Source organism: Delphinapterus leucas, chromosome 3 (genome assembly GCF_059928025.1).
Source record: "Delphinapterus leucas isolate spDelLeu-1000000601 "Yukka" chromosome 3, BTC_Dleu_Yukka2, whole genome shotgun sequence".
In the NCBI taxonomy this organism is placed as follows: domain Eukaryota; kingdom Metazoa; phylum Chordata; class Mammalia; order Artiodactyla; family Monodontidae; genus Delphinapterus; species Delphinapterus leucas.
The window spans coordinates 118,298,430-118,317,587 of record NC_143131.1 but is presented as its reverse complement, the minus strand read 5'-3'; the positions used below and the strand labels follow the sequence as shown (position 1 = coordinate 118,317,587).

The following is a 19,158-nucleotide window of genomic DNA, read 5'->3' as shown; positions in this document are numbered from 1 at the left end:
GCGTACCGCAAAAAAAAAAAATTTACACTTACCAAGCAACCCAACAATACCACTCTTAGGTATTTACCCAAGTGAAGTGAAGCTTATGTTCTCACACAAACCTGTTGCACAGATGTTCACAGTAACTTGATTCATAATCACCAAACACTGGAAACAAATTCAAATATCCTTCAACTGGTGGATGGCTAAAGAGTGGCACATCCATGTAAGAATACTACTTAACAATAGAAAAGGACAAACTACCGATCATACATGCAACAACCTGGAGGAAGCTCAAGAACCTTACGCTTATTAGTGAAAAAATTCAATCTCAAAAGGTTGCATACTGTATGATTTCGTTTTTACAACATTCTCAAAATGACAAAACTGTGGAGATGGAGAACAGGTTAGTAGTTTCCAGGGGTCAGGGAGGAGGACCAGTGAGGCATGAAGTGGGAGTGGGTTTCACTACAAAGAGGTAGCACTATAGAGTTCCTCCTAGTGATGTTAAGAGTTGTGATGTAACAGTTATCAATCTTTTTTAAAATTTTAATTTATTTATTATTATACAGCAGGTTCTTATTAGTTATCTATTTTATACATATTAGTGTATACATGTCAATCCTAATCTCTCAATTCGTCCCACCACCACCACCACCCCAACCCTGCTTTCCTCCCTTGGTGTCCATACGTTTGTTCTCTACATCTCTGTCTCTATTTCTGCCCTGCAAACTGGTTCATCTGTACCGTTTTTCTAGATCCAACATATATGCATTAATATATATTTGTTTTCCTCTTTCTGACTTACTTCACTCTGTATGACAGTCTCTAGGTCCATCCACGTCTCTACAAATGACCCAATTTCATTCCTTTTTATGGCTGAGTAATATTCCATTGTATATATGTACCACATCTTCTTTATCCATTCGTCTGTCAATGGGCATTTAGGTTGCTTCCATGACCTGGCTATTGTAAATAGTGCTGCAATGATCATTGTGGTGTATGTGTCCTTTTGAATTATGGTTTTCTCTGGGTATATGCCCAGTAGTGGGATTGCTGGGTCATATGGTAATTCTATTTTTAGTTTTTTAAGGAACCTCCATGCTGTTCTCCATAGTAGCTGTATCAATTTACATTCCCACCAACAGTGCAAGAGGGTTCCCTTTTCTCCACACCCTCTCCAGCATTTGTTGTTTGTAGATTTTCTGATGATGCCCATTCTAACCAGTGTAAGGTGATACCTCATTGTAGTTTTGATTTGTATTTCTCTAATAATTAGTGATGTTGAGCAGCTTTTCATGTGCCTCTTGGCCATCTATATGTCTTCTTTGGAGAAATGTGTGTTTAGGTCTTCTGCCCATTTTTTGATTTTTTTTTTTTTTTTTTTTTTTTTTTTTGCGGTACGCAGGCCTCTCACTGCCGTGGCCTCTCCCATTACGGAGCACAGGCTCCGGATGCACAGGCTCGGCGGCCACGGCTCATGGGCCCAGCTGCTCCACGGCATGCAGGATCCTCCCGGACCAGGGCATGAACCCACGTCCCCTGCATCGGCAGGCACTGCGCCACCAGGGAAGCCTGGGTTGTTTGTTTTTTTTAATATTGAGCTGCATGAGCTGTTTATATATTTTGGAGATTAATCCTTTGTCTGTTGATTCATTTGCAAATATTTTCTCCCATTCTGAGGGTTGTCTTTTCGTCTTGTTTATAGTTTCCTTTGCTGTGCGAAAGCTTTTAAGTTTCATTGGGTCCCATTTGTTTATTTTTGTTTTTACTTCCATTACTCTAGGAGGTGGGTCAAAAAAGATCTTGCTGTGATTTATGTCAAAGAGTGTTCTTCCTATGTTTTCCTCTAAGAGTTTTATAGTGTCCGGTCTTACATTTAGGTCTTTAATCCATTTTGAGTTTATTTTTGTGTATGGTGTTAGGGAGTGTTCTAATTTCATTCTTTTACATGTAGCTGTCCAGTTTTCCCAGCACCATTTATTGAAGAGACTGTCTTTTCTTCACTGTATATCCTTGCCTCCTTTGTCATAGATTAGTTGGCCATAGGTGTGTGGGTTTATCTCTGGGCTTTCTATCCTTTTCCATTGATCTATATTTCTGTTTTTGTGCCAGTACCATATTGTCTTGATTACTGTAGCTTTGTAGTGTAGTCTGAAGGCAGGGAGTCTGATTCCTCCAGCTCTGTTTTTTTCCTCAAGACTGCTTTGGCTCTTCGGGGGCTTTTGTGTCTCCATACAAATTTTAAAGATTTTGTGTTCTAGTTCCATAAAAAATGCCACTGGTAATTTGATAGGGATTGCATTGAATCTGTAGATTGCTTTGGGTAGTATAGTCATTTTCACAATATTGATTCTTCCAATTCAAGAACATGGTATATCTCTCCATCTGTTTGTGTCATCTTTGATTTCTTCATCAGTGTCTTATAGTTTTCTGCATACAGGAATTTTGTCTCCTTAGGTAGGTTTATTCCTAGGTATTTTATTCTTTTTGTTGCAATGGTGAATGGGATCGTTTCCTTAATTTCTGTTTCTAATCTTTCGTTGTTAGTGTATAGGAATGCAAGAGATTTCTGTGCATTAATTTTGTATCCTGCAACTTTACCAAATTCATCGATTAGCTCTAGTAGTTCTCTGGTGGCATCTTTAGGATCCTCTATGTATAGTGTCATGTCATCTGCAAACAGTGACAGTTTTACTTCTTTTTTCCAATTTGTATTCCTTTTATTTCTTTTTCTTCTCTGATTGCTGTAGCTAGGACTTCCAAAACTATGTTGATAATAGTGGTGAGAGTAGACATCCTTGTCTTGTTCCTGATCTTAGAGGAAATGCTTTCAGTTTTTCACCATTGAGAATGATGTTTGCTGTGGGTTTGTTGTATATGGCCTTTATTATGTTGAGGTAGGTTCCCTCTATGCCCACTTTCTGGAGAGTTTTTATCATAAATGGGTGTTGAATTTTGTCGAAAGCTTTTCCTGCATCTATTGAGATGATCATATGGTTTTTATTCTTCAGTTTGTTAATATGGTGTATCACATTAATTGATTTGCATATATTGAAGAATCCTTGCATCCCTGGGATAAATCCCACTTGATCATGTTGTATGATCCTTTTAATATGTTGTTGGATTCTGTTTGCTAATATTTTGTTGAGGATTTTTTTTTTCCTGTGGTACGCGGGCCTCTCACTGTTGTGGCCTCTCCCGTTGTGGAGCACAGACTCTGGATGCGCAGGTTCAGCGGCCATGGCTCACAGGCCTAGCCGCTCCATGGCACGTGGGATCTTCCCAGACCAGGGCACGAACCCGTGCCCCCTGCATCAGCAGGCGGACTCTCAACCACTGCGCCACCAAGGAAGACCCTTGTTGAGGATTTCTGCATCTATATTCATCAGTGATATTGGTCTGTAATTTTCTTTTTTTGTACTATCTTTGTCTGGTTTTGGTGTCAGGGTGATGGTGGCCTCGTAGAATGAGTTTGGGAGTGTTCCTGCCTCTGCAACTTTTTGGAAGAGTTTGAGAAGGATAGGTGTTAGCTATTCTCTAAATGTTTGACAGAATTCACCTGTGAAGCAATCTGGTCCTGGACTTTTGTTTGTTGGAAGATTTTTAATCACAGTTTCAATTTCATTACTTGTGATTAGTCTGTTCATATTTTCTATTTCTTCCTGGTTCAGTCTTGGAAGCTTATACCTTTCTAAGAATTTGTCCATTTCTACCAGGTTGTCCATTTTATCGGCATAGAGTTGCTTGTAGTAGTCTCTTAGGTTGCTTTATATTTCTGCCATATCCATTGTAACTTGTCCTTTTTCATTTCTAATTTTATTGATTTGAGTCCTCTCCCTCTTTTTCTTGATGAACCTGGCTAAAGGTTTATCAATTTTGTTTATCTTCTCAAAGAACCAGCTTTTAGTTTTATGGATCTTTGCTATTGTTTTGTGTCTATTTCATTTATTTCTGCTCTGATCTTTATGATTTCTTTCCTTCTACTAACTTTGGGTTTCATTTATTCTTCTTTCTCTAGTTCCTTTAGGTATAAGGTTAGATTGTTTATTTGAGATTTTTCTTGTTTCTTGAGGTAGGCTTGTATTGTTATAAACTTCCCTCTTAGAACTGCTTTTGCTGCACCCCATAGGTTTTGGATCATCGTGCTTTCGTTGTCATTTGTCTCTAGGTACTTTTTGATTTCCTCTTTGATTTCTTCAGTGATCTGTTGGCTATTTAGTAACGTATTACTTAGCCTCCATGTGTTTGTGTTTTTTACGTTTTTTTGCCTTTAATTGATTTCTAATCTCATAGTGTTGTGGTTGGAAAAGATGCTTGATATGATTTCAATTTTCTTAAATTTACCAAGGCTTGATTTGTGACCCAAGATGTGATCTATCCTGGAGAATGTTCCGTGTGTACTTGAGAAGAAAGTGTATTCTGCTGTTTTCAGATGCAATGTCCTATAAATATCAATTAAATCTCTCTGGTCTGTTGTGCCATTTAAAGCTTGTGTTTCCTTATTAATTTTCTGTCTGGATGATCTGTCCATTGGTGTAAGTGAGGTGTTAAAGTCCCCCACTATTATTGTGTTACTGTCGATTTCCTCTTTATAGCTGTTAGCATTTGCCTTATGTATTGAGGTGCTCCTATGTTGGGTGCATATGTATTTATAATTGTTATATCTTCTTCTTGGATTGATCCCTTGATCATTATGTAGTGTCCTTCCTTGTCTCTTGTAACATTCTTTATTTTAAAGCCTATTTTATCTGATATGAGTATTGCTACTCCAGCTTTCTTTTGATTTCCATTTGCATGGAATACCTTTTTCCATCCCCTCACTTTCAGTCTGTATGTGTCCCTAGGTCTGAAGTGGGTCTCTTGTAGACAGCATATATATGGGTCTTGTTTTTTGTATCCATTCAGTGAGACTGTGTCTTTTGGTTGGAGCACCTAATCCATTCACATTTAAGGTAATTATCGATATGTATGTTCCTATTACCATTTTCTTAATTGTTTTGAGTTTGTTTTTGTAGGTCCTTTTCTTCTCTTGTGTTTCCCACTTAGAAAAGTTCCTTTAGCTTTTGTTGTAGAGCTGGTTTGGTGGTGCTGAATTCTCTTAGCTTTTTCTTGTCTGTAAAGCTTTTGATTTCTCCATCAAATCTGAATGAGATCCTTGCCAGGTAGAGTAATCTTGGTTGTAGGCTCTTCCCTTTCATCACTTTAAATATATCATGCCACTCCCTTCTGGCTTGTAGAGTTTCTGCTGAGAAATCAGTTGTTAACCTTATGGGAGTTCCCTTGTATGTTATTTGTTGTTTTGTTTTGTTGCTTTTAATACTTTTTCTGTCTTTCATTTTTGTCAGTTTGATTACTATGTGTCTCAGCATGTTTCTCCTTGGGTTTATCCTGCCTGGGACTCTCTGTGCTTCCTGGACTTGGGTGGCTATTTCTTTCCCCATGTTAGCAAGTTTTTGACCATAATCTCTTCAAATATTTTCTTGGGTCCTTTCTCTCTCTCTTATCCTTCTGGGATCCCTATAATGTGAATGTTGGTGCGTTTAATGTTGTCCCAGAGGTCTCTTAGGCTGTCTTCACTTCTTTTCATTCTTTTTTCTTTATTCTGTTCCATGGCAGTGAATTCCACCATTCTGTCTTCCAGGTCACTTATCCGTTCTTCTGCCTCAGTTATTCTGCTATTGCTTCCTTCTAGTGTATTTTTTATTTCAGTTATTGTATTGTTCAGCTCTGTTTGTTTGTTCTTTAATTCTTGTAGGTGTTTGTTCTTTAATTCTTCTAGGTCTTTTTTCAATGTTTCTCTTTTTTTAAAATAAATTTATTTATTTATTTTTGGTTGCATTGGGTCTTTGTTGCTGCACACGGGCTTTTCTCTAGTTGTGGCAAGCAGGGGCTACTCTTCATTGTGGTGCACAGGCTTCTTATTGCAGTGGCTTCTCTTGTTGCGGAGCATGGGCTCTAGGCGCACGGGCTTCAGTAGTTGTGGCACGTGGGCTCAGTAGTTGTGGCTTATGGGCTGTAGGGTGCAGGCTTAGTAGTTGTGGCGCATGGGCTTTGTTGTTCGCGGCATGTGGGATCTTCCTGTACCAGGGTTCAAACCCATGTCTCCTGCATTGGCAGGCATATTCTTAACCACTGTGCCACCAGGGAAGCCCTGTTAAACATTTCTTGCATCTTCTCGATCTTTGCCGCCATTCTTTTTCTGAGGTCCTGGATCTTCACTATCATTATTCTGAATTCTTTTTCTGGGATGTTGTCTATCTCCACTTCATTTAGTTGTTTTTCTGGGGTTTTATCTTGTTCCTTCATCTGGTACATTGTCCTCTGCCTTTTCATTTTGTCTATCTTTCTGTGAATGTGGTTTTCGTTCCACAGGCTGCAGGACTGTAGTTCTTCTTGCTTCTGCTCAACAGTAACAACCTTGACCGTGGTGGTAGTTACAAGAATCTCTACTTGGGATTTAAGTGCATAGAACTAAACATACACCCCCCACACACACACGAATGAATGCAGGTTAAAAATTGGTAGGGCTTCCCTGGTGGCGCAGTGGTTGAGAGTCCACCTGCCGATGCAGGGGACACGGGTTCGTGCCCCGGTCCGGGAAGATCCCACATGCTGCAGAGTGGCTAGGACCGTGAGTCATGGCCGCTGAGCCTGAGCGTCCGGAGCCTGTGCTCTGCAACGGGGGAGGCCACAACAGTGAGAGGCCTGCGTACCACAAAAAAAAAAAAAAAAAAAAAAAAAATTGGTGAAAACGGAATAAGTTCTGTTGTCTAGTTAACAGTAATGTACTACTGCAAGTGTCCTAGTTTCGATATTTTACTACAGCTCAATGTAATATGTCATTTTTATGGGAAGATGGTTAAAGGGTACATGAGACTCTTTTATTTTTGCAACGTCCTATGAGTCTATAACTATTTCAAAACTAAAAGTTTAGAAATAAAACTCTAGTTGGGAATTCCCTGGAAGCCCAGTGATTAGACTTGGCACTCTCACTGCTGGGGCCTCAGGATTCCATCCCTGGTTGGGGAGCTAAGATCCTACAAGCTGCCGGGCTCGGCCAAAAACAAACAAACAAACAAACAAAAAACCCCTCTAGCAAGTGGATAAAAACTATAAAAGTCTTTTTTGAAATTTGGGAAATTTGCAAATGGATGAATAGTAGATGACACTTGGGAATTTATTGTCACCTTTCTTAGGTGTGATAACGTATGGTCATCACTCATTCTTAGGTGATATGTGTTGAAGTTTTAGAGGTGAAGTGTCAGTGCCTACAACTTACTTTCCAATGGTTCAGCAAATATATGCCTGTTATAGATGTTATTTTAAAATATAGCAAAATGCAAACAATTATTGAATATAGGTGGTAGATTTAAAGACATTCACTCTATTATTATTATTATTATTTTGGCTGTGTGGCTTGTGGGATCTTAGTTCCCTGACCAGGGATTGAACCCAGGCCACAGTAATGAAAGCACTGAGTCCTAACCACTGGACCGCCAGGGAATTCCCACACTATTATTCTTTTAAATTTATATTGGAAACATTTTAGAATGAAAAGTTAAAGAGAAAAGGGACAAACCGCTGATATGTACAACAATGTGGGTGAATCTCAAAAGCATTAAGGTAAAAGAAAGAAGCAGACTCAAGGCTACATACTGTAAGAATCCATTTTGGAAAAGGCAAAACTATAATGACAAAATCAGATCAGTGGTTTCCAGTGGCTGGGGTTGGGGGAGAAGTCTTATTTATCACTAAAGAGCAAGAGGAAAATTTGGGGGGGGACACATTCTATATTTTGATTGTGATGGTGGTTTTATGTCTGTGTTTGTTGAAACTCACAGAACTGTACACTCAAAAAGATAAATTTTAATGTGCGTATAACACCCCCCAAAAAAGCAGAGGAAAGTAACATGTATAGAAGAACCATTAAAAGCAAGCTACTAAAGACCTAAATATAAGACCAGACACCTTAAAACTCCTAGAAGAGAACATAGGCAAAACATTCTCTGACATAAATCGTACCAGTGTTTTCTTAGGTCAGTCTCCCAAGGCAATAGAAATAAAAGCAAAAATAAACAAACAGGACCTAATCAAACTTATAAGCTTTTGCACAGCAAAGGAAACCATAAGAAAAAAACGAAAAGACAACCTACAGACTGGGGGAAAATATTTGCAAATGTTGCGCTCAACAAGGGCTTAATTTCCAAAATATACAAACAGCTCATACAACTCAACAACAAAAGGACACAAACAACCCAATCAAAAAATGGGCAGAGGACCTAAATAAACATTTCTCCAAAGAAGACATACAGATGGCCAATAAGCACATGAAAAGATGCTCAACATCACTAATTATTTGAGAAATATAAATCAAAACTACAATGAGGAACTACCTCACACCAGCGAGAATGGCCATCATTAAAGAGTCTACAAATAACAAATGCTGGAGAGGGTGTGGAGAAAAGGGAACCCTGTTACACTGTTGGTGGGAATGTAAATTGGTGCAGCCACTACGGAAAACAGTATGGAGGTTACTCAAAAAAACTAAAAGTAGAGATGCCATATGATCCAGCAATCCCACTCCTGGGCATATACCCAGACAAAACTCTAATTCAAAATGACACATGCATCCCTATATTCAAATCAGCACTCTTTACAATAGCCAATACATAGAAACAACCTAAATGTCCATCGACAGATGAATGGATAATGAAGATGTGGTACATATATACAATGGAATACTACTCAGCTATCAAAAAGAATGCAATAATGCCATTTGCAGCAACATGGATGGACCCAGAGATTATCATACTAAGCAAAGTCAGTCAGAAAGAGAAAGACAAACACCATATGATATCACTTATATGTGGAATCTAAAATGTGACACAAATCAACATATCTATGAAACAAAAACAGACTCACAGATATAGAGAACAGATTTGTGGTTGCCAAGGGGGAGGCAGGGTAGGGGAGGGAAGGATGGGGAGTTTGGGGTTAGCAGATGCAAACTGTTGTATTTATATAGGATGGATAAACAACAAGGTCCTACTGTATAGCACAGGGAACTATATTCAATATCCTGTGACAAACCATAATGGAAAAGAACATGAAAAAGAATATATATACGTATGTATGTATGTATAACTGAGTCACTTTGCTGTACAGAAGAAATTAACATGACATTGTAAATCAACTATACTTCAATAAAGTTTTTAAAAATTACAATAAAACACAAGCTATAGGGGGACAAAGATCTTATCTAAGACTTGTTTGTTGTCCTTATAACACACTTGGCATCTAATAAGCACTGAATAAATATTAGCTTGTATGTGCAGTAAGTTCCCCCCACCAAGCCCGCCAAAAAAAACCCCTGTATTCCAGGGACCCTCAGCTGTGCAGGGCTCTGTAGTACAGGCTGGGCATGAAGCAGCTGCTCCATGACTGTTTGTGGAATGGGTGATTTGGCCTTGTCTTACTCACATGGATTTGACGTATTTCCTGCTACATCCTCTGGAACAGTGAGGTCCTTCAGTGTCCTGTATCCTGATGCTCTCTGTGGCTATGTTAGGGACCAGCAACAGCTCCAGGAAGTGGCACCTGGCTGCTTCAACAGAGGCCCAGGAAAAGGCATTTGCCTTTCTCCTGAGACTTGTAAATCCAAACCAAACTTCCTTCTCCATGCAGCAAAAACTAGTTTATATTAAAAAGAAAAAAAGAAGTTAGAAATTCTCTTTGCAAACATAAAATGCTAAACAAACATGACACTTAGTTTTCCAACATAACTACTATTTGGCTTTCTCAGTACCAAGTCCCTTCACAGGTTCCCTGTTATCCTCATAGCACTTGAATGTGGTGGCTATTGTTAGTAGCCCCATTGCACAGGTGAGATAACTGAGGCTCAGACAGGTGAAATGACTTGCCCTTGGCCACACCCTGGGTTGCTCTAACAGCCGACCCTACTGCTTACTTACCTGCTTTACTATGTGCTCTTTCACAGAGCGTGCCGCCCCCCACCCTGCCCCCTTTCAGCCACTAGCCCTACCCCTACCCAGCAGACAGCCTTTATGTACAAACACTGTGGGTCCAACAGCATCGTATGGGCCATGAAACTCTTCTTCTGACACAGAATGGAATGTTCTCTCTGCGGTGGGGTGAGCAGTCACATCTAGGTCAAATATGGAAGGGAAGGGGCGGGTGGGGTGAAGGAAGGGAAGGGGAGGAGAGAACATGCAGAAAACACCAGATGCTCTTTCTAGTTTTTAAAAAACACAGGCATTAGGGAACACAGATTTTTATCACAGGCTGTTAGGAAGGAGAAGGGGGAGGGGGAAGAGCAGGCTGTGGAGGAAGACAGGGCTTCTATCCAGACCTTAGAATTGGGTCTGGGTCCCAATGATAATGATAATAATCATGGTGAATGATGACAACAATAGTCACAGATGCTGTGTGCCAGGTGCCGAGCCAAGCGCTCCACATGAATTATCTCAGGTAACATTCTCAGTAACTTTTCAGAATTAACTACTATTATTTTCATTCCCATTTTTCAGATTAGGAAACTGAGGCCCGGAGAGTACATACAAGGAATCATATATTTTCATATGTACAGACTCATGTAAATTCATTGAATGAGGTCGGGAAGGACACACATCAATCTAACAGTAGCAATTACCTGAGGGTGTGTGTGTGTGTGTGTGTGTGTGACAAAGGTGGGGAGCTGTAACTTTTTATTGTATTGTGTAATATTTTTTACAAAGGGAATGTGTATCCCAGTATGTGCTAAGAAAGAAAGAAGGAAGGAAGGGAAGAGAATGGAAAAAGAAAGAAAAAAAGAAAGAAAGAGAGGTAGGAAGAAAGAAAGAAGAAAAGAGTGGGTGGTTTTAAAGGCTGTGTCCAGGGATCCCCTAATTTGGAGCTGGGTCTCTCAGACTGCAGATCCCAGTTCCTAACCATAAGGTAGCACTGCTTTTCAAAGAAAGTCCCGAGTTCTTGCCCCAAACTCCTGACTGTGGGCAGCAAGGAGGAAATGACTTCTGAGAGGCGTCGGCCCGTTGCCCTACCCGCCTTCCCTGGGATTCCTGGGGGGACAGGGCCAGTCGCGTGTCTCAGCCCCCGGGGGAGCCCAGTGCTCGCCATCCAAGCCCGGGGCCCGCCCACTGTCACGGAACGGACTCCGGGCCAATCAGCCCCGGGTGATGCCACGCCGGGAGACGACAGTGGCAGGAAATCAAGGTCAAGGCTCCGGACACAATGGGGCCATTGTCGGTCTCCAGTCAGTTGACTTTCAAGCAGCAGTTCTCCATCCACCCTCGCTCCTTCTCCCCATCTCCGCCCCCTGCCAGGAAGTCATCCAAACCCACTGCCTCCTTTTCAGCCTCCGCCCGAAGGAAGCCGCTTTCCGTATCCTACCCCAGACCCGGGAGGCCGGGCGACCCCGTGCGTGGTCTGTTACATCCACCAGGTGGCGACAGAGCACCGCACTTCTGAGGGCGGGTGGTGAGGCAGGGGCCGGCGCCGATCTGGGCGAGGGGGGACCCAGCACTTCTTGTTTTATCCAAAAAACCAAGTCAGATTATATTTTCCCTCACTTGTACTCTGAGATCACCGGGACCTGCAGTCTCAAGGCAAATGGCAAAACGGCCGTAGACAACAGCACTTTTCCTTGATGGAGAGGAAAGCCGAACGGAAACCTCTTTACTCTGGAAATCATAGCATGTGGAACTTGACCACCTCTCTGGTCTGGGTTAATCAACTGGCTGATTGATTGGTTATGTTCGTATATAAAAGTCATCTCCAAAAGGTCTTCCCGCCCGCTGCTCCTCGCCCCCACCCCCCCCAGTCTAAGTTATGCCCCCGCTGTTGTTCTGCCTTAGAATCGGCTGTAGTTTTCCTTCTTGGCGTGTATCACAATTTGTAACTGGACACATATTTGTTTGATTCTTTTCCACTGGTATATATGCTCCATGAGAGCAGGCACCGGGTCCGCTTTTGTTCACCAATGCATCCTTGGTGCTTAGTATAGGATCTGGCACACAGTAGGTGTTCAATAAATAATTGTCAACCTAATAAATGAATGAGGGCCCTATTGAGTAATGGGAGTAGGAACAGGGCTTCAGGATCCTGACAGTTCAGCATGTGTGAATACAGGCAGTGCCTGGGCCCATTAACAGGCTGCACCTGCCCCAAACTATCAAATTAGAGAGTCTGCCCCTGACAGAGAAGAGCTTGGGGTTAAGACTTCTGATTCTGGGCTCTGGCCACCTGGCTCCACAATCTTCCCTCCACCCTGCACATGATGGGCAACTTTGCACATATCACTTAATATTTCTGAGTTTCAGTTTCCTGATCTGTTGACCCAGTGGAACCTCAGGCCCTTCCTAGATCAATTAAGTGGTCAGATGGGAGAAGATTCAAAACATATGCACCCCAGTACACAGGATCCTCCTGACATTTGCTGTCCTCACTTGTGTCACCCGGGGACACCTGAGGCAGATCCCCAGCCTCAGCCCTGGGGAAGGAAGAAGAGCCTTTCAGGGAGGTGACCAGGAGAAGTCTGTCACTGGCTCAAAAAGGCCTAGGAAGGGGATCCTGGGCAGCGTGCCAACCCCTGAGGTCAGCATTCCCCATTGATACCAGGGACTCTTGCAGCCCCTCTGCAAAGTGGAATAGGAAGCAAGCCAGAGGATCTGAGGGCTCAAACACTCAAGCCAGCTGCACATCACACATCGAGGTAGCTGCGAGCACAGACCCTGGAGGCCTATCCCAGCTCTGTGGCTTGCCAGCTTTGGCAAATTATTTCCCCTAAGCCTCAGTCTCCTTGCCTATAAAATAGGGGCGATGATAATAGCACTGAACTCCTAGGGCGGTTTTGAGGATTTAGTGAGATAATACATGAAACATCCTGGCACACAGTGGGTGCTGAATAAACATTAATGTTACTACTATTAAACATTCTTTCTTTAGCTCCTTTATCACAATGTTCTGTCAGTTTGGAGTTAAGGGACCTGAGACCCAGAGAGATAAAGTAACTTGCTTAGGGTCCCAGGATTCAAACCCAGGTTCCTTTGATTCCAGAGCCTGGGCTCCTGGGAGGTGAAGGAGGTGGTCCCTGGTTCCCCAGGCATGGTGGGGTCAGAGCAGGCAGCAGTGGAGAGGTGGGGAGAGAACCTCCCAGGGCAGGTGGGTGCTGAGGGCACCTACAGAGCCTGGTGTGTCAGCCTGAGCCACAAATCTCCGCTCACCTGTGCCCCTAGGAGGTTATGGTCCCTGATCGCCCACTCTGCCCTCTTGGGCTTGGGCCCCTCCTTCTCTCCTCTTCCCTCTTGAATGCAGTCATCTCGACTAACAAAAGTGACCATGGCTACTCTGACGTGTGAGTGATGCCTGCTGGCCAGGCCAAGCCAGTCAGTGTGCCAAGCTGAGCTCGGGCCCCTTCCCATGTGCCAGGGTGCACGGGCCCTTCCACCCCAGCAGTAGAACCATCCTGCTTCCTCCCCAGCTCTGCAAAGGTGGGCCAGGAGCTGGGGCAGAACTGAGCGTGAGGAAGAAGAGGTCAGAAGGGTTGAAGAGCGTAGAAGATGCTGCCCTGTGAGGCCTTGGGTTTGGGAGTGAGCGGGCGTGGCGGGGGAAGGGAAGAGGCAGTGCAGCTTCGTTCACCCTCTGGAGTCAGTGAGACCTCGTTTGAGTCCTGACACTGTCACTTAGTAACTATATGACTTAGGGAAGTCACTTAACTTCTCTGAGCCTCAGTCGTCTCATCTGTAAAATGGGGTTATTAAAATCTCCTGAGGTTTGTGGGGACTTCAAAAGATAATGAAAAATGTGGGAGCTCAGTGCAGACACCTAGCCAACCCTCCATGCATAATCTCCTTTGCTGCTGCTGCTGTGGCCACTGCTACTGTTATTGATGACACCTTGGGGACAAGGCCATGCAAAGAATTTGGCCAGCTTCTGGAAGCAGGTCAACCAGGTCAGCTGGGGGAGGTTTCCTCCTGGCCTGGTCCCCCTGATAATGACACCAGGTCCTTGGACCTGAACTAGGAAGCTCAGAGGTCCTGGAAGGGAGAGTCGCCCTCCCCCACTCCACCCCCACTCCCAGCAGGTGGTGTCCTGCCAGCCTGTGAGGTGGGATGGGGTCCCCTTACCCTGAGGCAGCCTGGTTTCTCTTCCTTTCCTCTCACTGCTTCTTTGTCTCTAACTATTGCCAATGCCAGAGACCTGCTTCTCTGTGAGGGGGCGGGGTGGGGGGCAGGGTGGAGAGAAGACCAAGGGAGCTGGGAGATCAGAGGCAGGAATTTCTCCAGTGTATAAAGAGGATAGGGGTCACTTCTCTCTTAGGCTGTAATTGGTGACATTAGGTAATGTATTTAAGACTTCTGTCCCCATACCCTTCCACCTCCTTAGCTCTTTTCCTAAGCATGATGCTGTTTACATAGTAAAAGGATGGAAGCTTTAATGAAGAAATAAAAATGACTAACGGACAACAGAATATGCAGTCCAGTTGGCCATCTGACACCCCATTTCCAGGGCTGGGGGGGCTGTTGCTCCCATATCCTAGCCTGTGTCCCCACTTAAGCCGAGAGCAGACGAGGCTGGGCCTGGTAGAGGGCAGCACAGGCTTGGGCTCAGGCTGGGACTGAAATCCTGCCCTTCAGCCCTTTTCCGAAATACCGGCTTGAGCGGGGGCCCCTTGAGAACCCTGACGGCTCTGAAGTCCTGTTCCTCAGGCAGGATCTTTCTGTCCGGCAGGTGGGCCCTCCCTCCGGCTCCATTTCCATTCCCCTCTGCTCCATCCCTACCCAGTTCCCCCCCCCCCCATACCGGAGAGGGAAAACTTCCAGCCTCTTTAGGGTCTGAACCCTTGAGGGCCCCTTAGCCCCTACTGGGGCCTGGCCTGAGGGAGCGGGCAAGCTCCCCGGGGGAGGCCGGCCCCAGCGTGTGGAGCCTCTGGAGCTCCCGATCTGAGCTTCGATTAGGCTGGAATGTTCCCGGTCCGGTTCGCAGCGATGTCCGCAGGGAGATTGTGGGAGGGTGTCTGGCTGTCCTAGGTTCCTTGGGCTTGGAAACGCTGTGGCTTCTGGCCTGCCCATCCACCCTCTCCTCTTGCCTCTGCTCCCCTCACCCCCCATTTCTCAGCGGCTCTCAAAGGGCTTAGGCTTCCCTGGGCCTTGCTCTTGTGGTCCCCTCTGCCCCTACCTCCAGTCATCCCTTCCTCTCCCTAATTTAACTTTTACTCTTTCTTTAGGACTCCCCTCCAGGAAGCCTTGCTGATCCCTCCCCGTCTCAGGCTGGGCTGGCTGTCCCTCCACACCTCCACACGCTGTCTCCAGGGTACTCGCCTGGTAAAGCATCTGTCCCCTTTCACTGCCAGAGGACAGGGACGCTGCCATCGCTGGACCTACATGTGGAAGGGGCTCAATTGGAATCAACCAATGAGTGGCGGTCACCTTCGGGCTTTAGGTCAAACACCTTATGTACACCTGCGGCTGCCTCTCCCCTCTCTAAGGCCTGGGGTTTAGGGCCCCTTTCTCTTCTGCTTACCCCCACCCCTGCCCCCCACTGCCATCACCTGATAAAGGCCATGGAGATGGTGCAGCAGAGGAGTTAACAGGGGGCTACCTGGCAGATGAGGGACCCAGCTTTCCCAGCTGGGAAAGACCTTGACCCCGGTTTCCTCTCCTGTAAAATGAATAATTTATAGCACCTTCTTAGGGTGGTTTAAGGACTGAATGTAATAATCCCCATATTGAACCCCTTCCCTCCCCATGGCTCCTCTGGGCAAGCGGCGACTCTCTTTCCCCAAGGTCTGTGGTTTCCTCTGGGGAGGGGAGGGCAGCTCTGGGTTCTGGCACCACATCCTGTTTGCAGAAGTTCTGCACCCCTCGCCCCCACCCCATTCCCTCCCTAGGCCCACACCTTTCCATAACACAGAAGCCAGGGCTGCTCTGGGAAGAAGTGATGTGGTAGAGCTTCCAGGGGAAGCTCTGGGCACACAGGATAAATGAATGGCTTCAGTGGCAGGTTCTCTGCCCATGTGTTCGTGTTTGGCTTTGAGCTCAGAAGGTGCCTCTGGCTCCAAGGGTGTGTCCTCGATCCTATGCCCACCTGCCTGCCAGGTGCCAGGCTCTGAGAAGTCACCACCTAGGCCCAAGGTGGGGAGCAGATCAGGAAGCCCAGGTATCTGGGGAGCTCAGCTCTCAGAGACATGAGTGAGCAGCCACCTCCCTGCCCTGGCATCTGGGGGCCTCACTGCCCATCCTCAGGCCACCATCCCCAAGGCCACAGGAAGACAGTCTGTGTGGAGGCAGGATGAACTTGACCAAGGGCGGAGGCCAGCATGGCACCCACTCCTTCTCTCCAGTGCTCTTCCCTCTCCCAGCTCTGGGCTCTGGAGGATGGTCTGTAGGAGAGAAGGAAGGTGTGAACCCTGGAGGCACACAGATCTCAGTTTTAATCCTAATTAGCTGTGTGTGAATTTGGCCAAATTACTTCATTTCTCTGAGCCTCAGTTTCCTAAGCTATAAAATGGGGATGACAACGGCAGTTCTCTCTGCGAAAGTCGTAAGGATTAAATACTAAAATTCATGCAGTGCGTGGAGCTCAGAGTGCACATATTAAGTGAACAATACATGGTAGTGTTACTGTTATTATTACCTGTCCCTTGCTGTGTTCCCAGCATCTACCCAGGATACCTTAGCGCTGTCCAACCTAACAGAATCAGAATTCACTGAGCATTTATAATACCTTAAAGAGGAGCTCAGTTAACCTAATGAGAGGAGAAAGGTGCCCACCAGGTTCTAAGGCATGGAATGCTCTCCTTTTCTGCCCCTACCCCTGCCTGGAGCCCCAGGTGGTCCTGCTGCTAGCCTTAGTTCTTCCACGTCTAAAAGCTCAAGGAGGTCTTGCTTCACCTTCCTCCTGTGAGTAACTCAGGCAGGCGGGCAGCCCTGCCATTTGAGGCCCAAGTGCCCTGGCTGGGATGTGTGCCTGGCTAGAAAGTGCTAACAAGGATCATGCCTTTGGTCAGTGCTTGCTTCTAGCTTTCCAATGAGGATTTTCAAACTTTCCTCTCCACAGAGACGATGATACCAGCAGGGCAAGTGGCCTCTTTCTCTGTGCTTGGGTCTCAAGGGCAACCAAATCCAGCCACAAAGCTTTGTAGCCACCGTGAATGTGGAGTGGCTGGCAGAGGGGAAAGGGAGAGGCCAAGAGACCCACATCCCCAAAGGCCTGGGCCACAGAGGGAAGCAGGTGTGTAAAGCACTCCCCTGGATCCCAGGCTCTGGCCTCACTATGTGGAGCACACAGGAGGTAACATCCACCACATCTGTAAAGACAAAAGGAAGCAAATGCAGAGGCACAGCTGCCTGTGGGTCTAGGCCACCTTATCCACCATAGGCTACTGCTGGCTAACTCGTGGCAGCCGCATAGGCACTTGTGTGTCAGCTGAGGGAGCCTGGCATTATTCCCAGGCAGGCCAACCTGGAGTCCCCTTTTGGTGACACCAAGAGGCACGAGAGAGAGAGGCTCTGCCCAAGGACTGAGGCTAGTTGGTGGAGCTCAGGAGGCTGGGACACAGCGGCTCCACAGCCTAAAACCCCACCCCTCTACGGTCCTGGAAACTTCAGTCAGTGGCCACAAGGGGCACTGTGGCCTCCTGCCACCAACGGGCGGCAAGGAAAAGCGACTGGCATCCTCAGAGAGAGAGGCTGGCAGAATTCCTGAGTGTGGGGGTGAGGGATAGGGTACAGGGAGGGGCCTTCTCGAAGCTCTGAGGTCATGTTTCATGAGGAAGATAAGCACCATACCAGGTTCTGCCAGGTCTGGGTCCCGGTCAGTCCCCTCCTACTGCCCCTCCCCCTCAGCCGGTCTTCCCCCTCTCCACACACACACACACACACACACACACACACACACACACACACCGCCCCGGCCCTTTACACGTGCTCACAAGCATCCTGTGATTCTCTTTATCATGGCTTATAGTTCTCTATTTGCCAGATGGCTTGATTAATGTCTGTCTCCCCTACGGACTGTGGGTCTACAAGGTGGTACTATTAGGATGGCTGGGGCTGTGCTTGTCTTCTTCGCTGTCTCCCTAGCAGTTGGCAAAGGGACTCATTCATTTGAGTGAAAGAATGAGTTAAAGAATAAACTCCTCCATCAGACACCATGGACTCTCTAAGGGCAGGAACGGCTTCATTTATTTTTGTATTCCCCGACCTCTGCCACCGTGCCTGGCCCAAAGTCAGTAACCAATAAATAGTGTGGGATGGACGACTCACTGGGATTTAAGGGGGTCCAGGAAGAGCCTTTGCAGATGTGTTCATGTCTATCCCTTCCCACCTGTGAGGCAGTGAGGACATGGCCTCCTCCAGGTAGCTCTCCTGGGAATAGAGGGCTCCCCAGCAGAGCTGAGAAGGGGGAAGTGTAGTGCTGACTCAAGAAGAGGATGGGAGTTGAGGTCTCGGGTGGGCTGAACTAAGAGTGCTCTTCCAGGCACGTGGCTGCATTCCGGTGAATGGGGAAACTCTGTGGGAGCCGTATCTGGTGAGCGCTCAACTCTGGGAAAGCTCAAAGAAGACAGGGTGGCAGCAGTGTTGGTGTCTGGGCTAAGGTCAGAGGCTGCAGTCATGCCGCTGTTCACCTGACCCCATCCATCTCCAGAGCCTCCTGAGGTTGGGGACTGGGGCCAGGGCTCCCACAAGTGCCACTCTTTAGATGTGAGGCTCTGGACTTTAGGCTACTCCTTGCCTTCACAGAGCCAGGAAGTCTCAGACACACGGGGAACTGAAGGACAGAAGGAGCGGGGGTGGGATCTTGCCTTGGGCTTGGGGTGGATCCCTGCCCTGTCAGCAGAGCCTTAGTGCTGTATTGCGGGGGGAGGGGGGGTGCGGAATGGGTGAGGCTCCCTCAGGGCTGCAGAATCGCCCAGGCTCTCTGACCATCGGTTGATTTGTTGATTTCTGAGCCCACCTTTCATGTCCAGATGAACTGAGGAGAAGGTAGAGAGTCTCCTGGGACCCAGGTCCTGTATGCTAAACAGATTTAGAGTCCAGAGTTTGCAGCCCAATCCCACATCCCAGAGCCTGAAAGCAACTTAAGACATATAGCGCTGGCTCCCTTAGCCGACAAACTCGTCTTGTCCTGTGGATTCCTGACTCCCTCCTGGTGGGCAGA

The 19,158-nt window shown here is 46.2% G+C and overlaps 1 long non-coding RNA gene across 2 annotated transcripts in view; it reads right to left on the bottom strand.

Moving 5' to 3' along the window:
* The window catches only part of LOC149749650 (uncharacterized), a 44,193-nt gene that overhangs the window by 7,959 nt on the left and 17,076 nt on the right, over positions 1–19,158 (bottom strand). For both annotated transcript variants that reach the window (XR_016392773.1, XR_016392772.1), the window contains exon 3: positions 9,463–9,672. This is a non-coding gene — a long non-coding RNA (uncharacterized LOC149749650). The remainder of the gene's footprint in view (positions 1–9,462; positions 9,673–19,158) is intronic.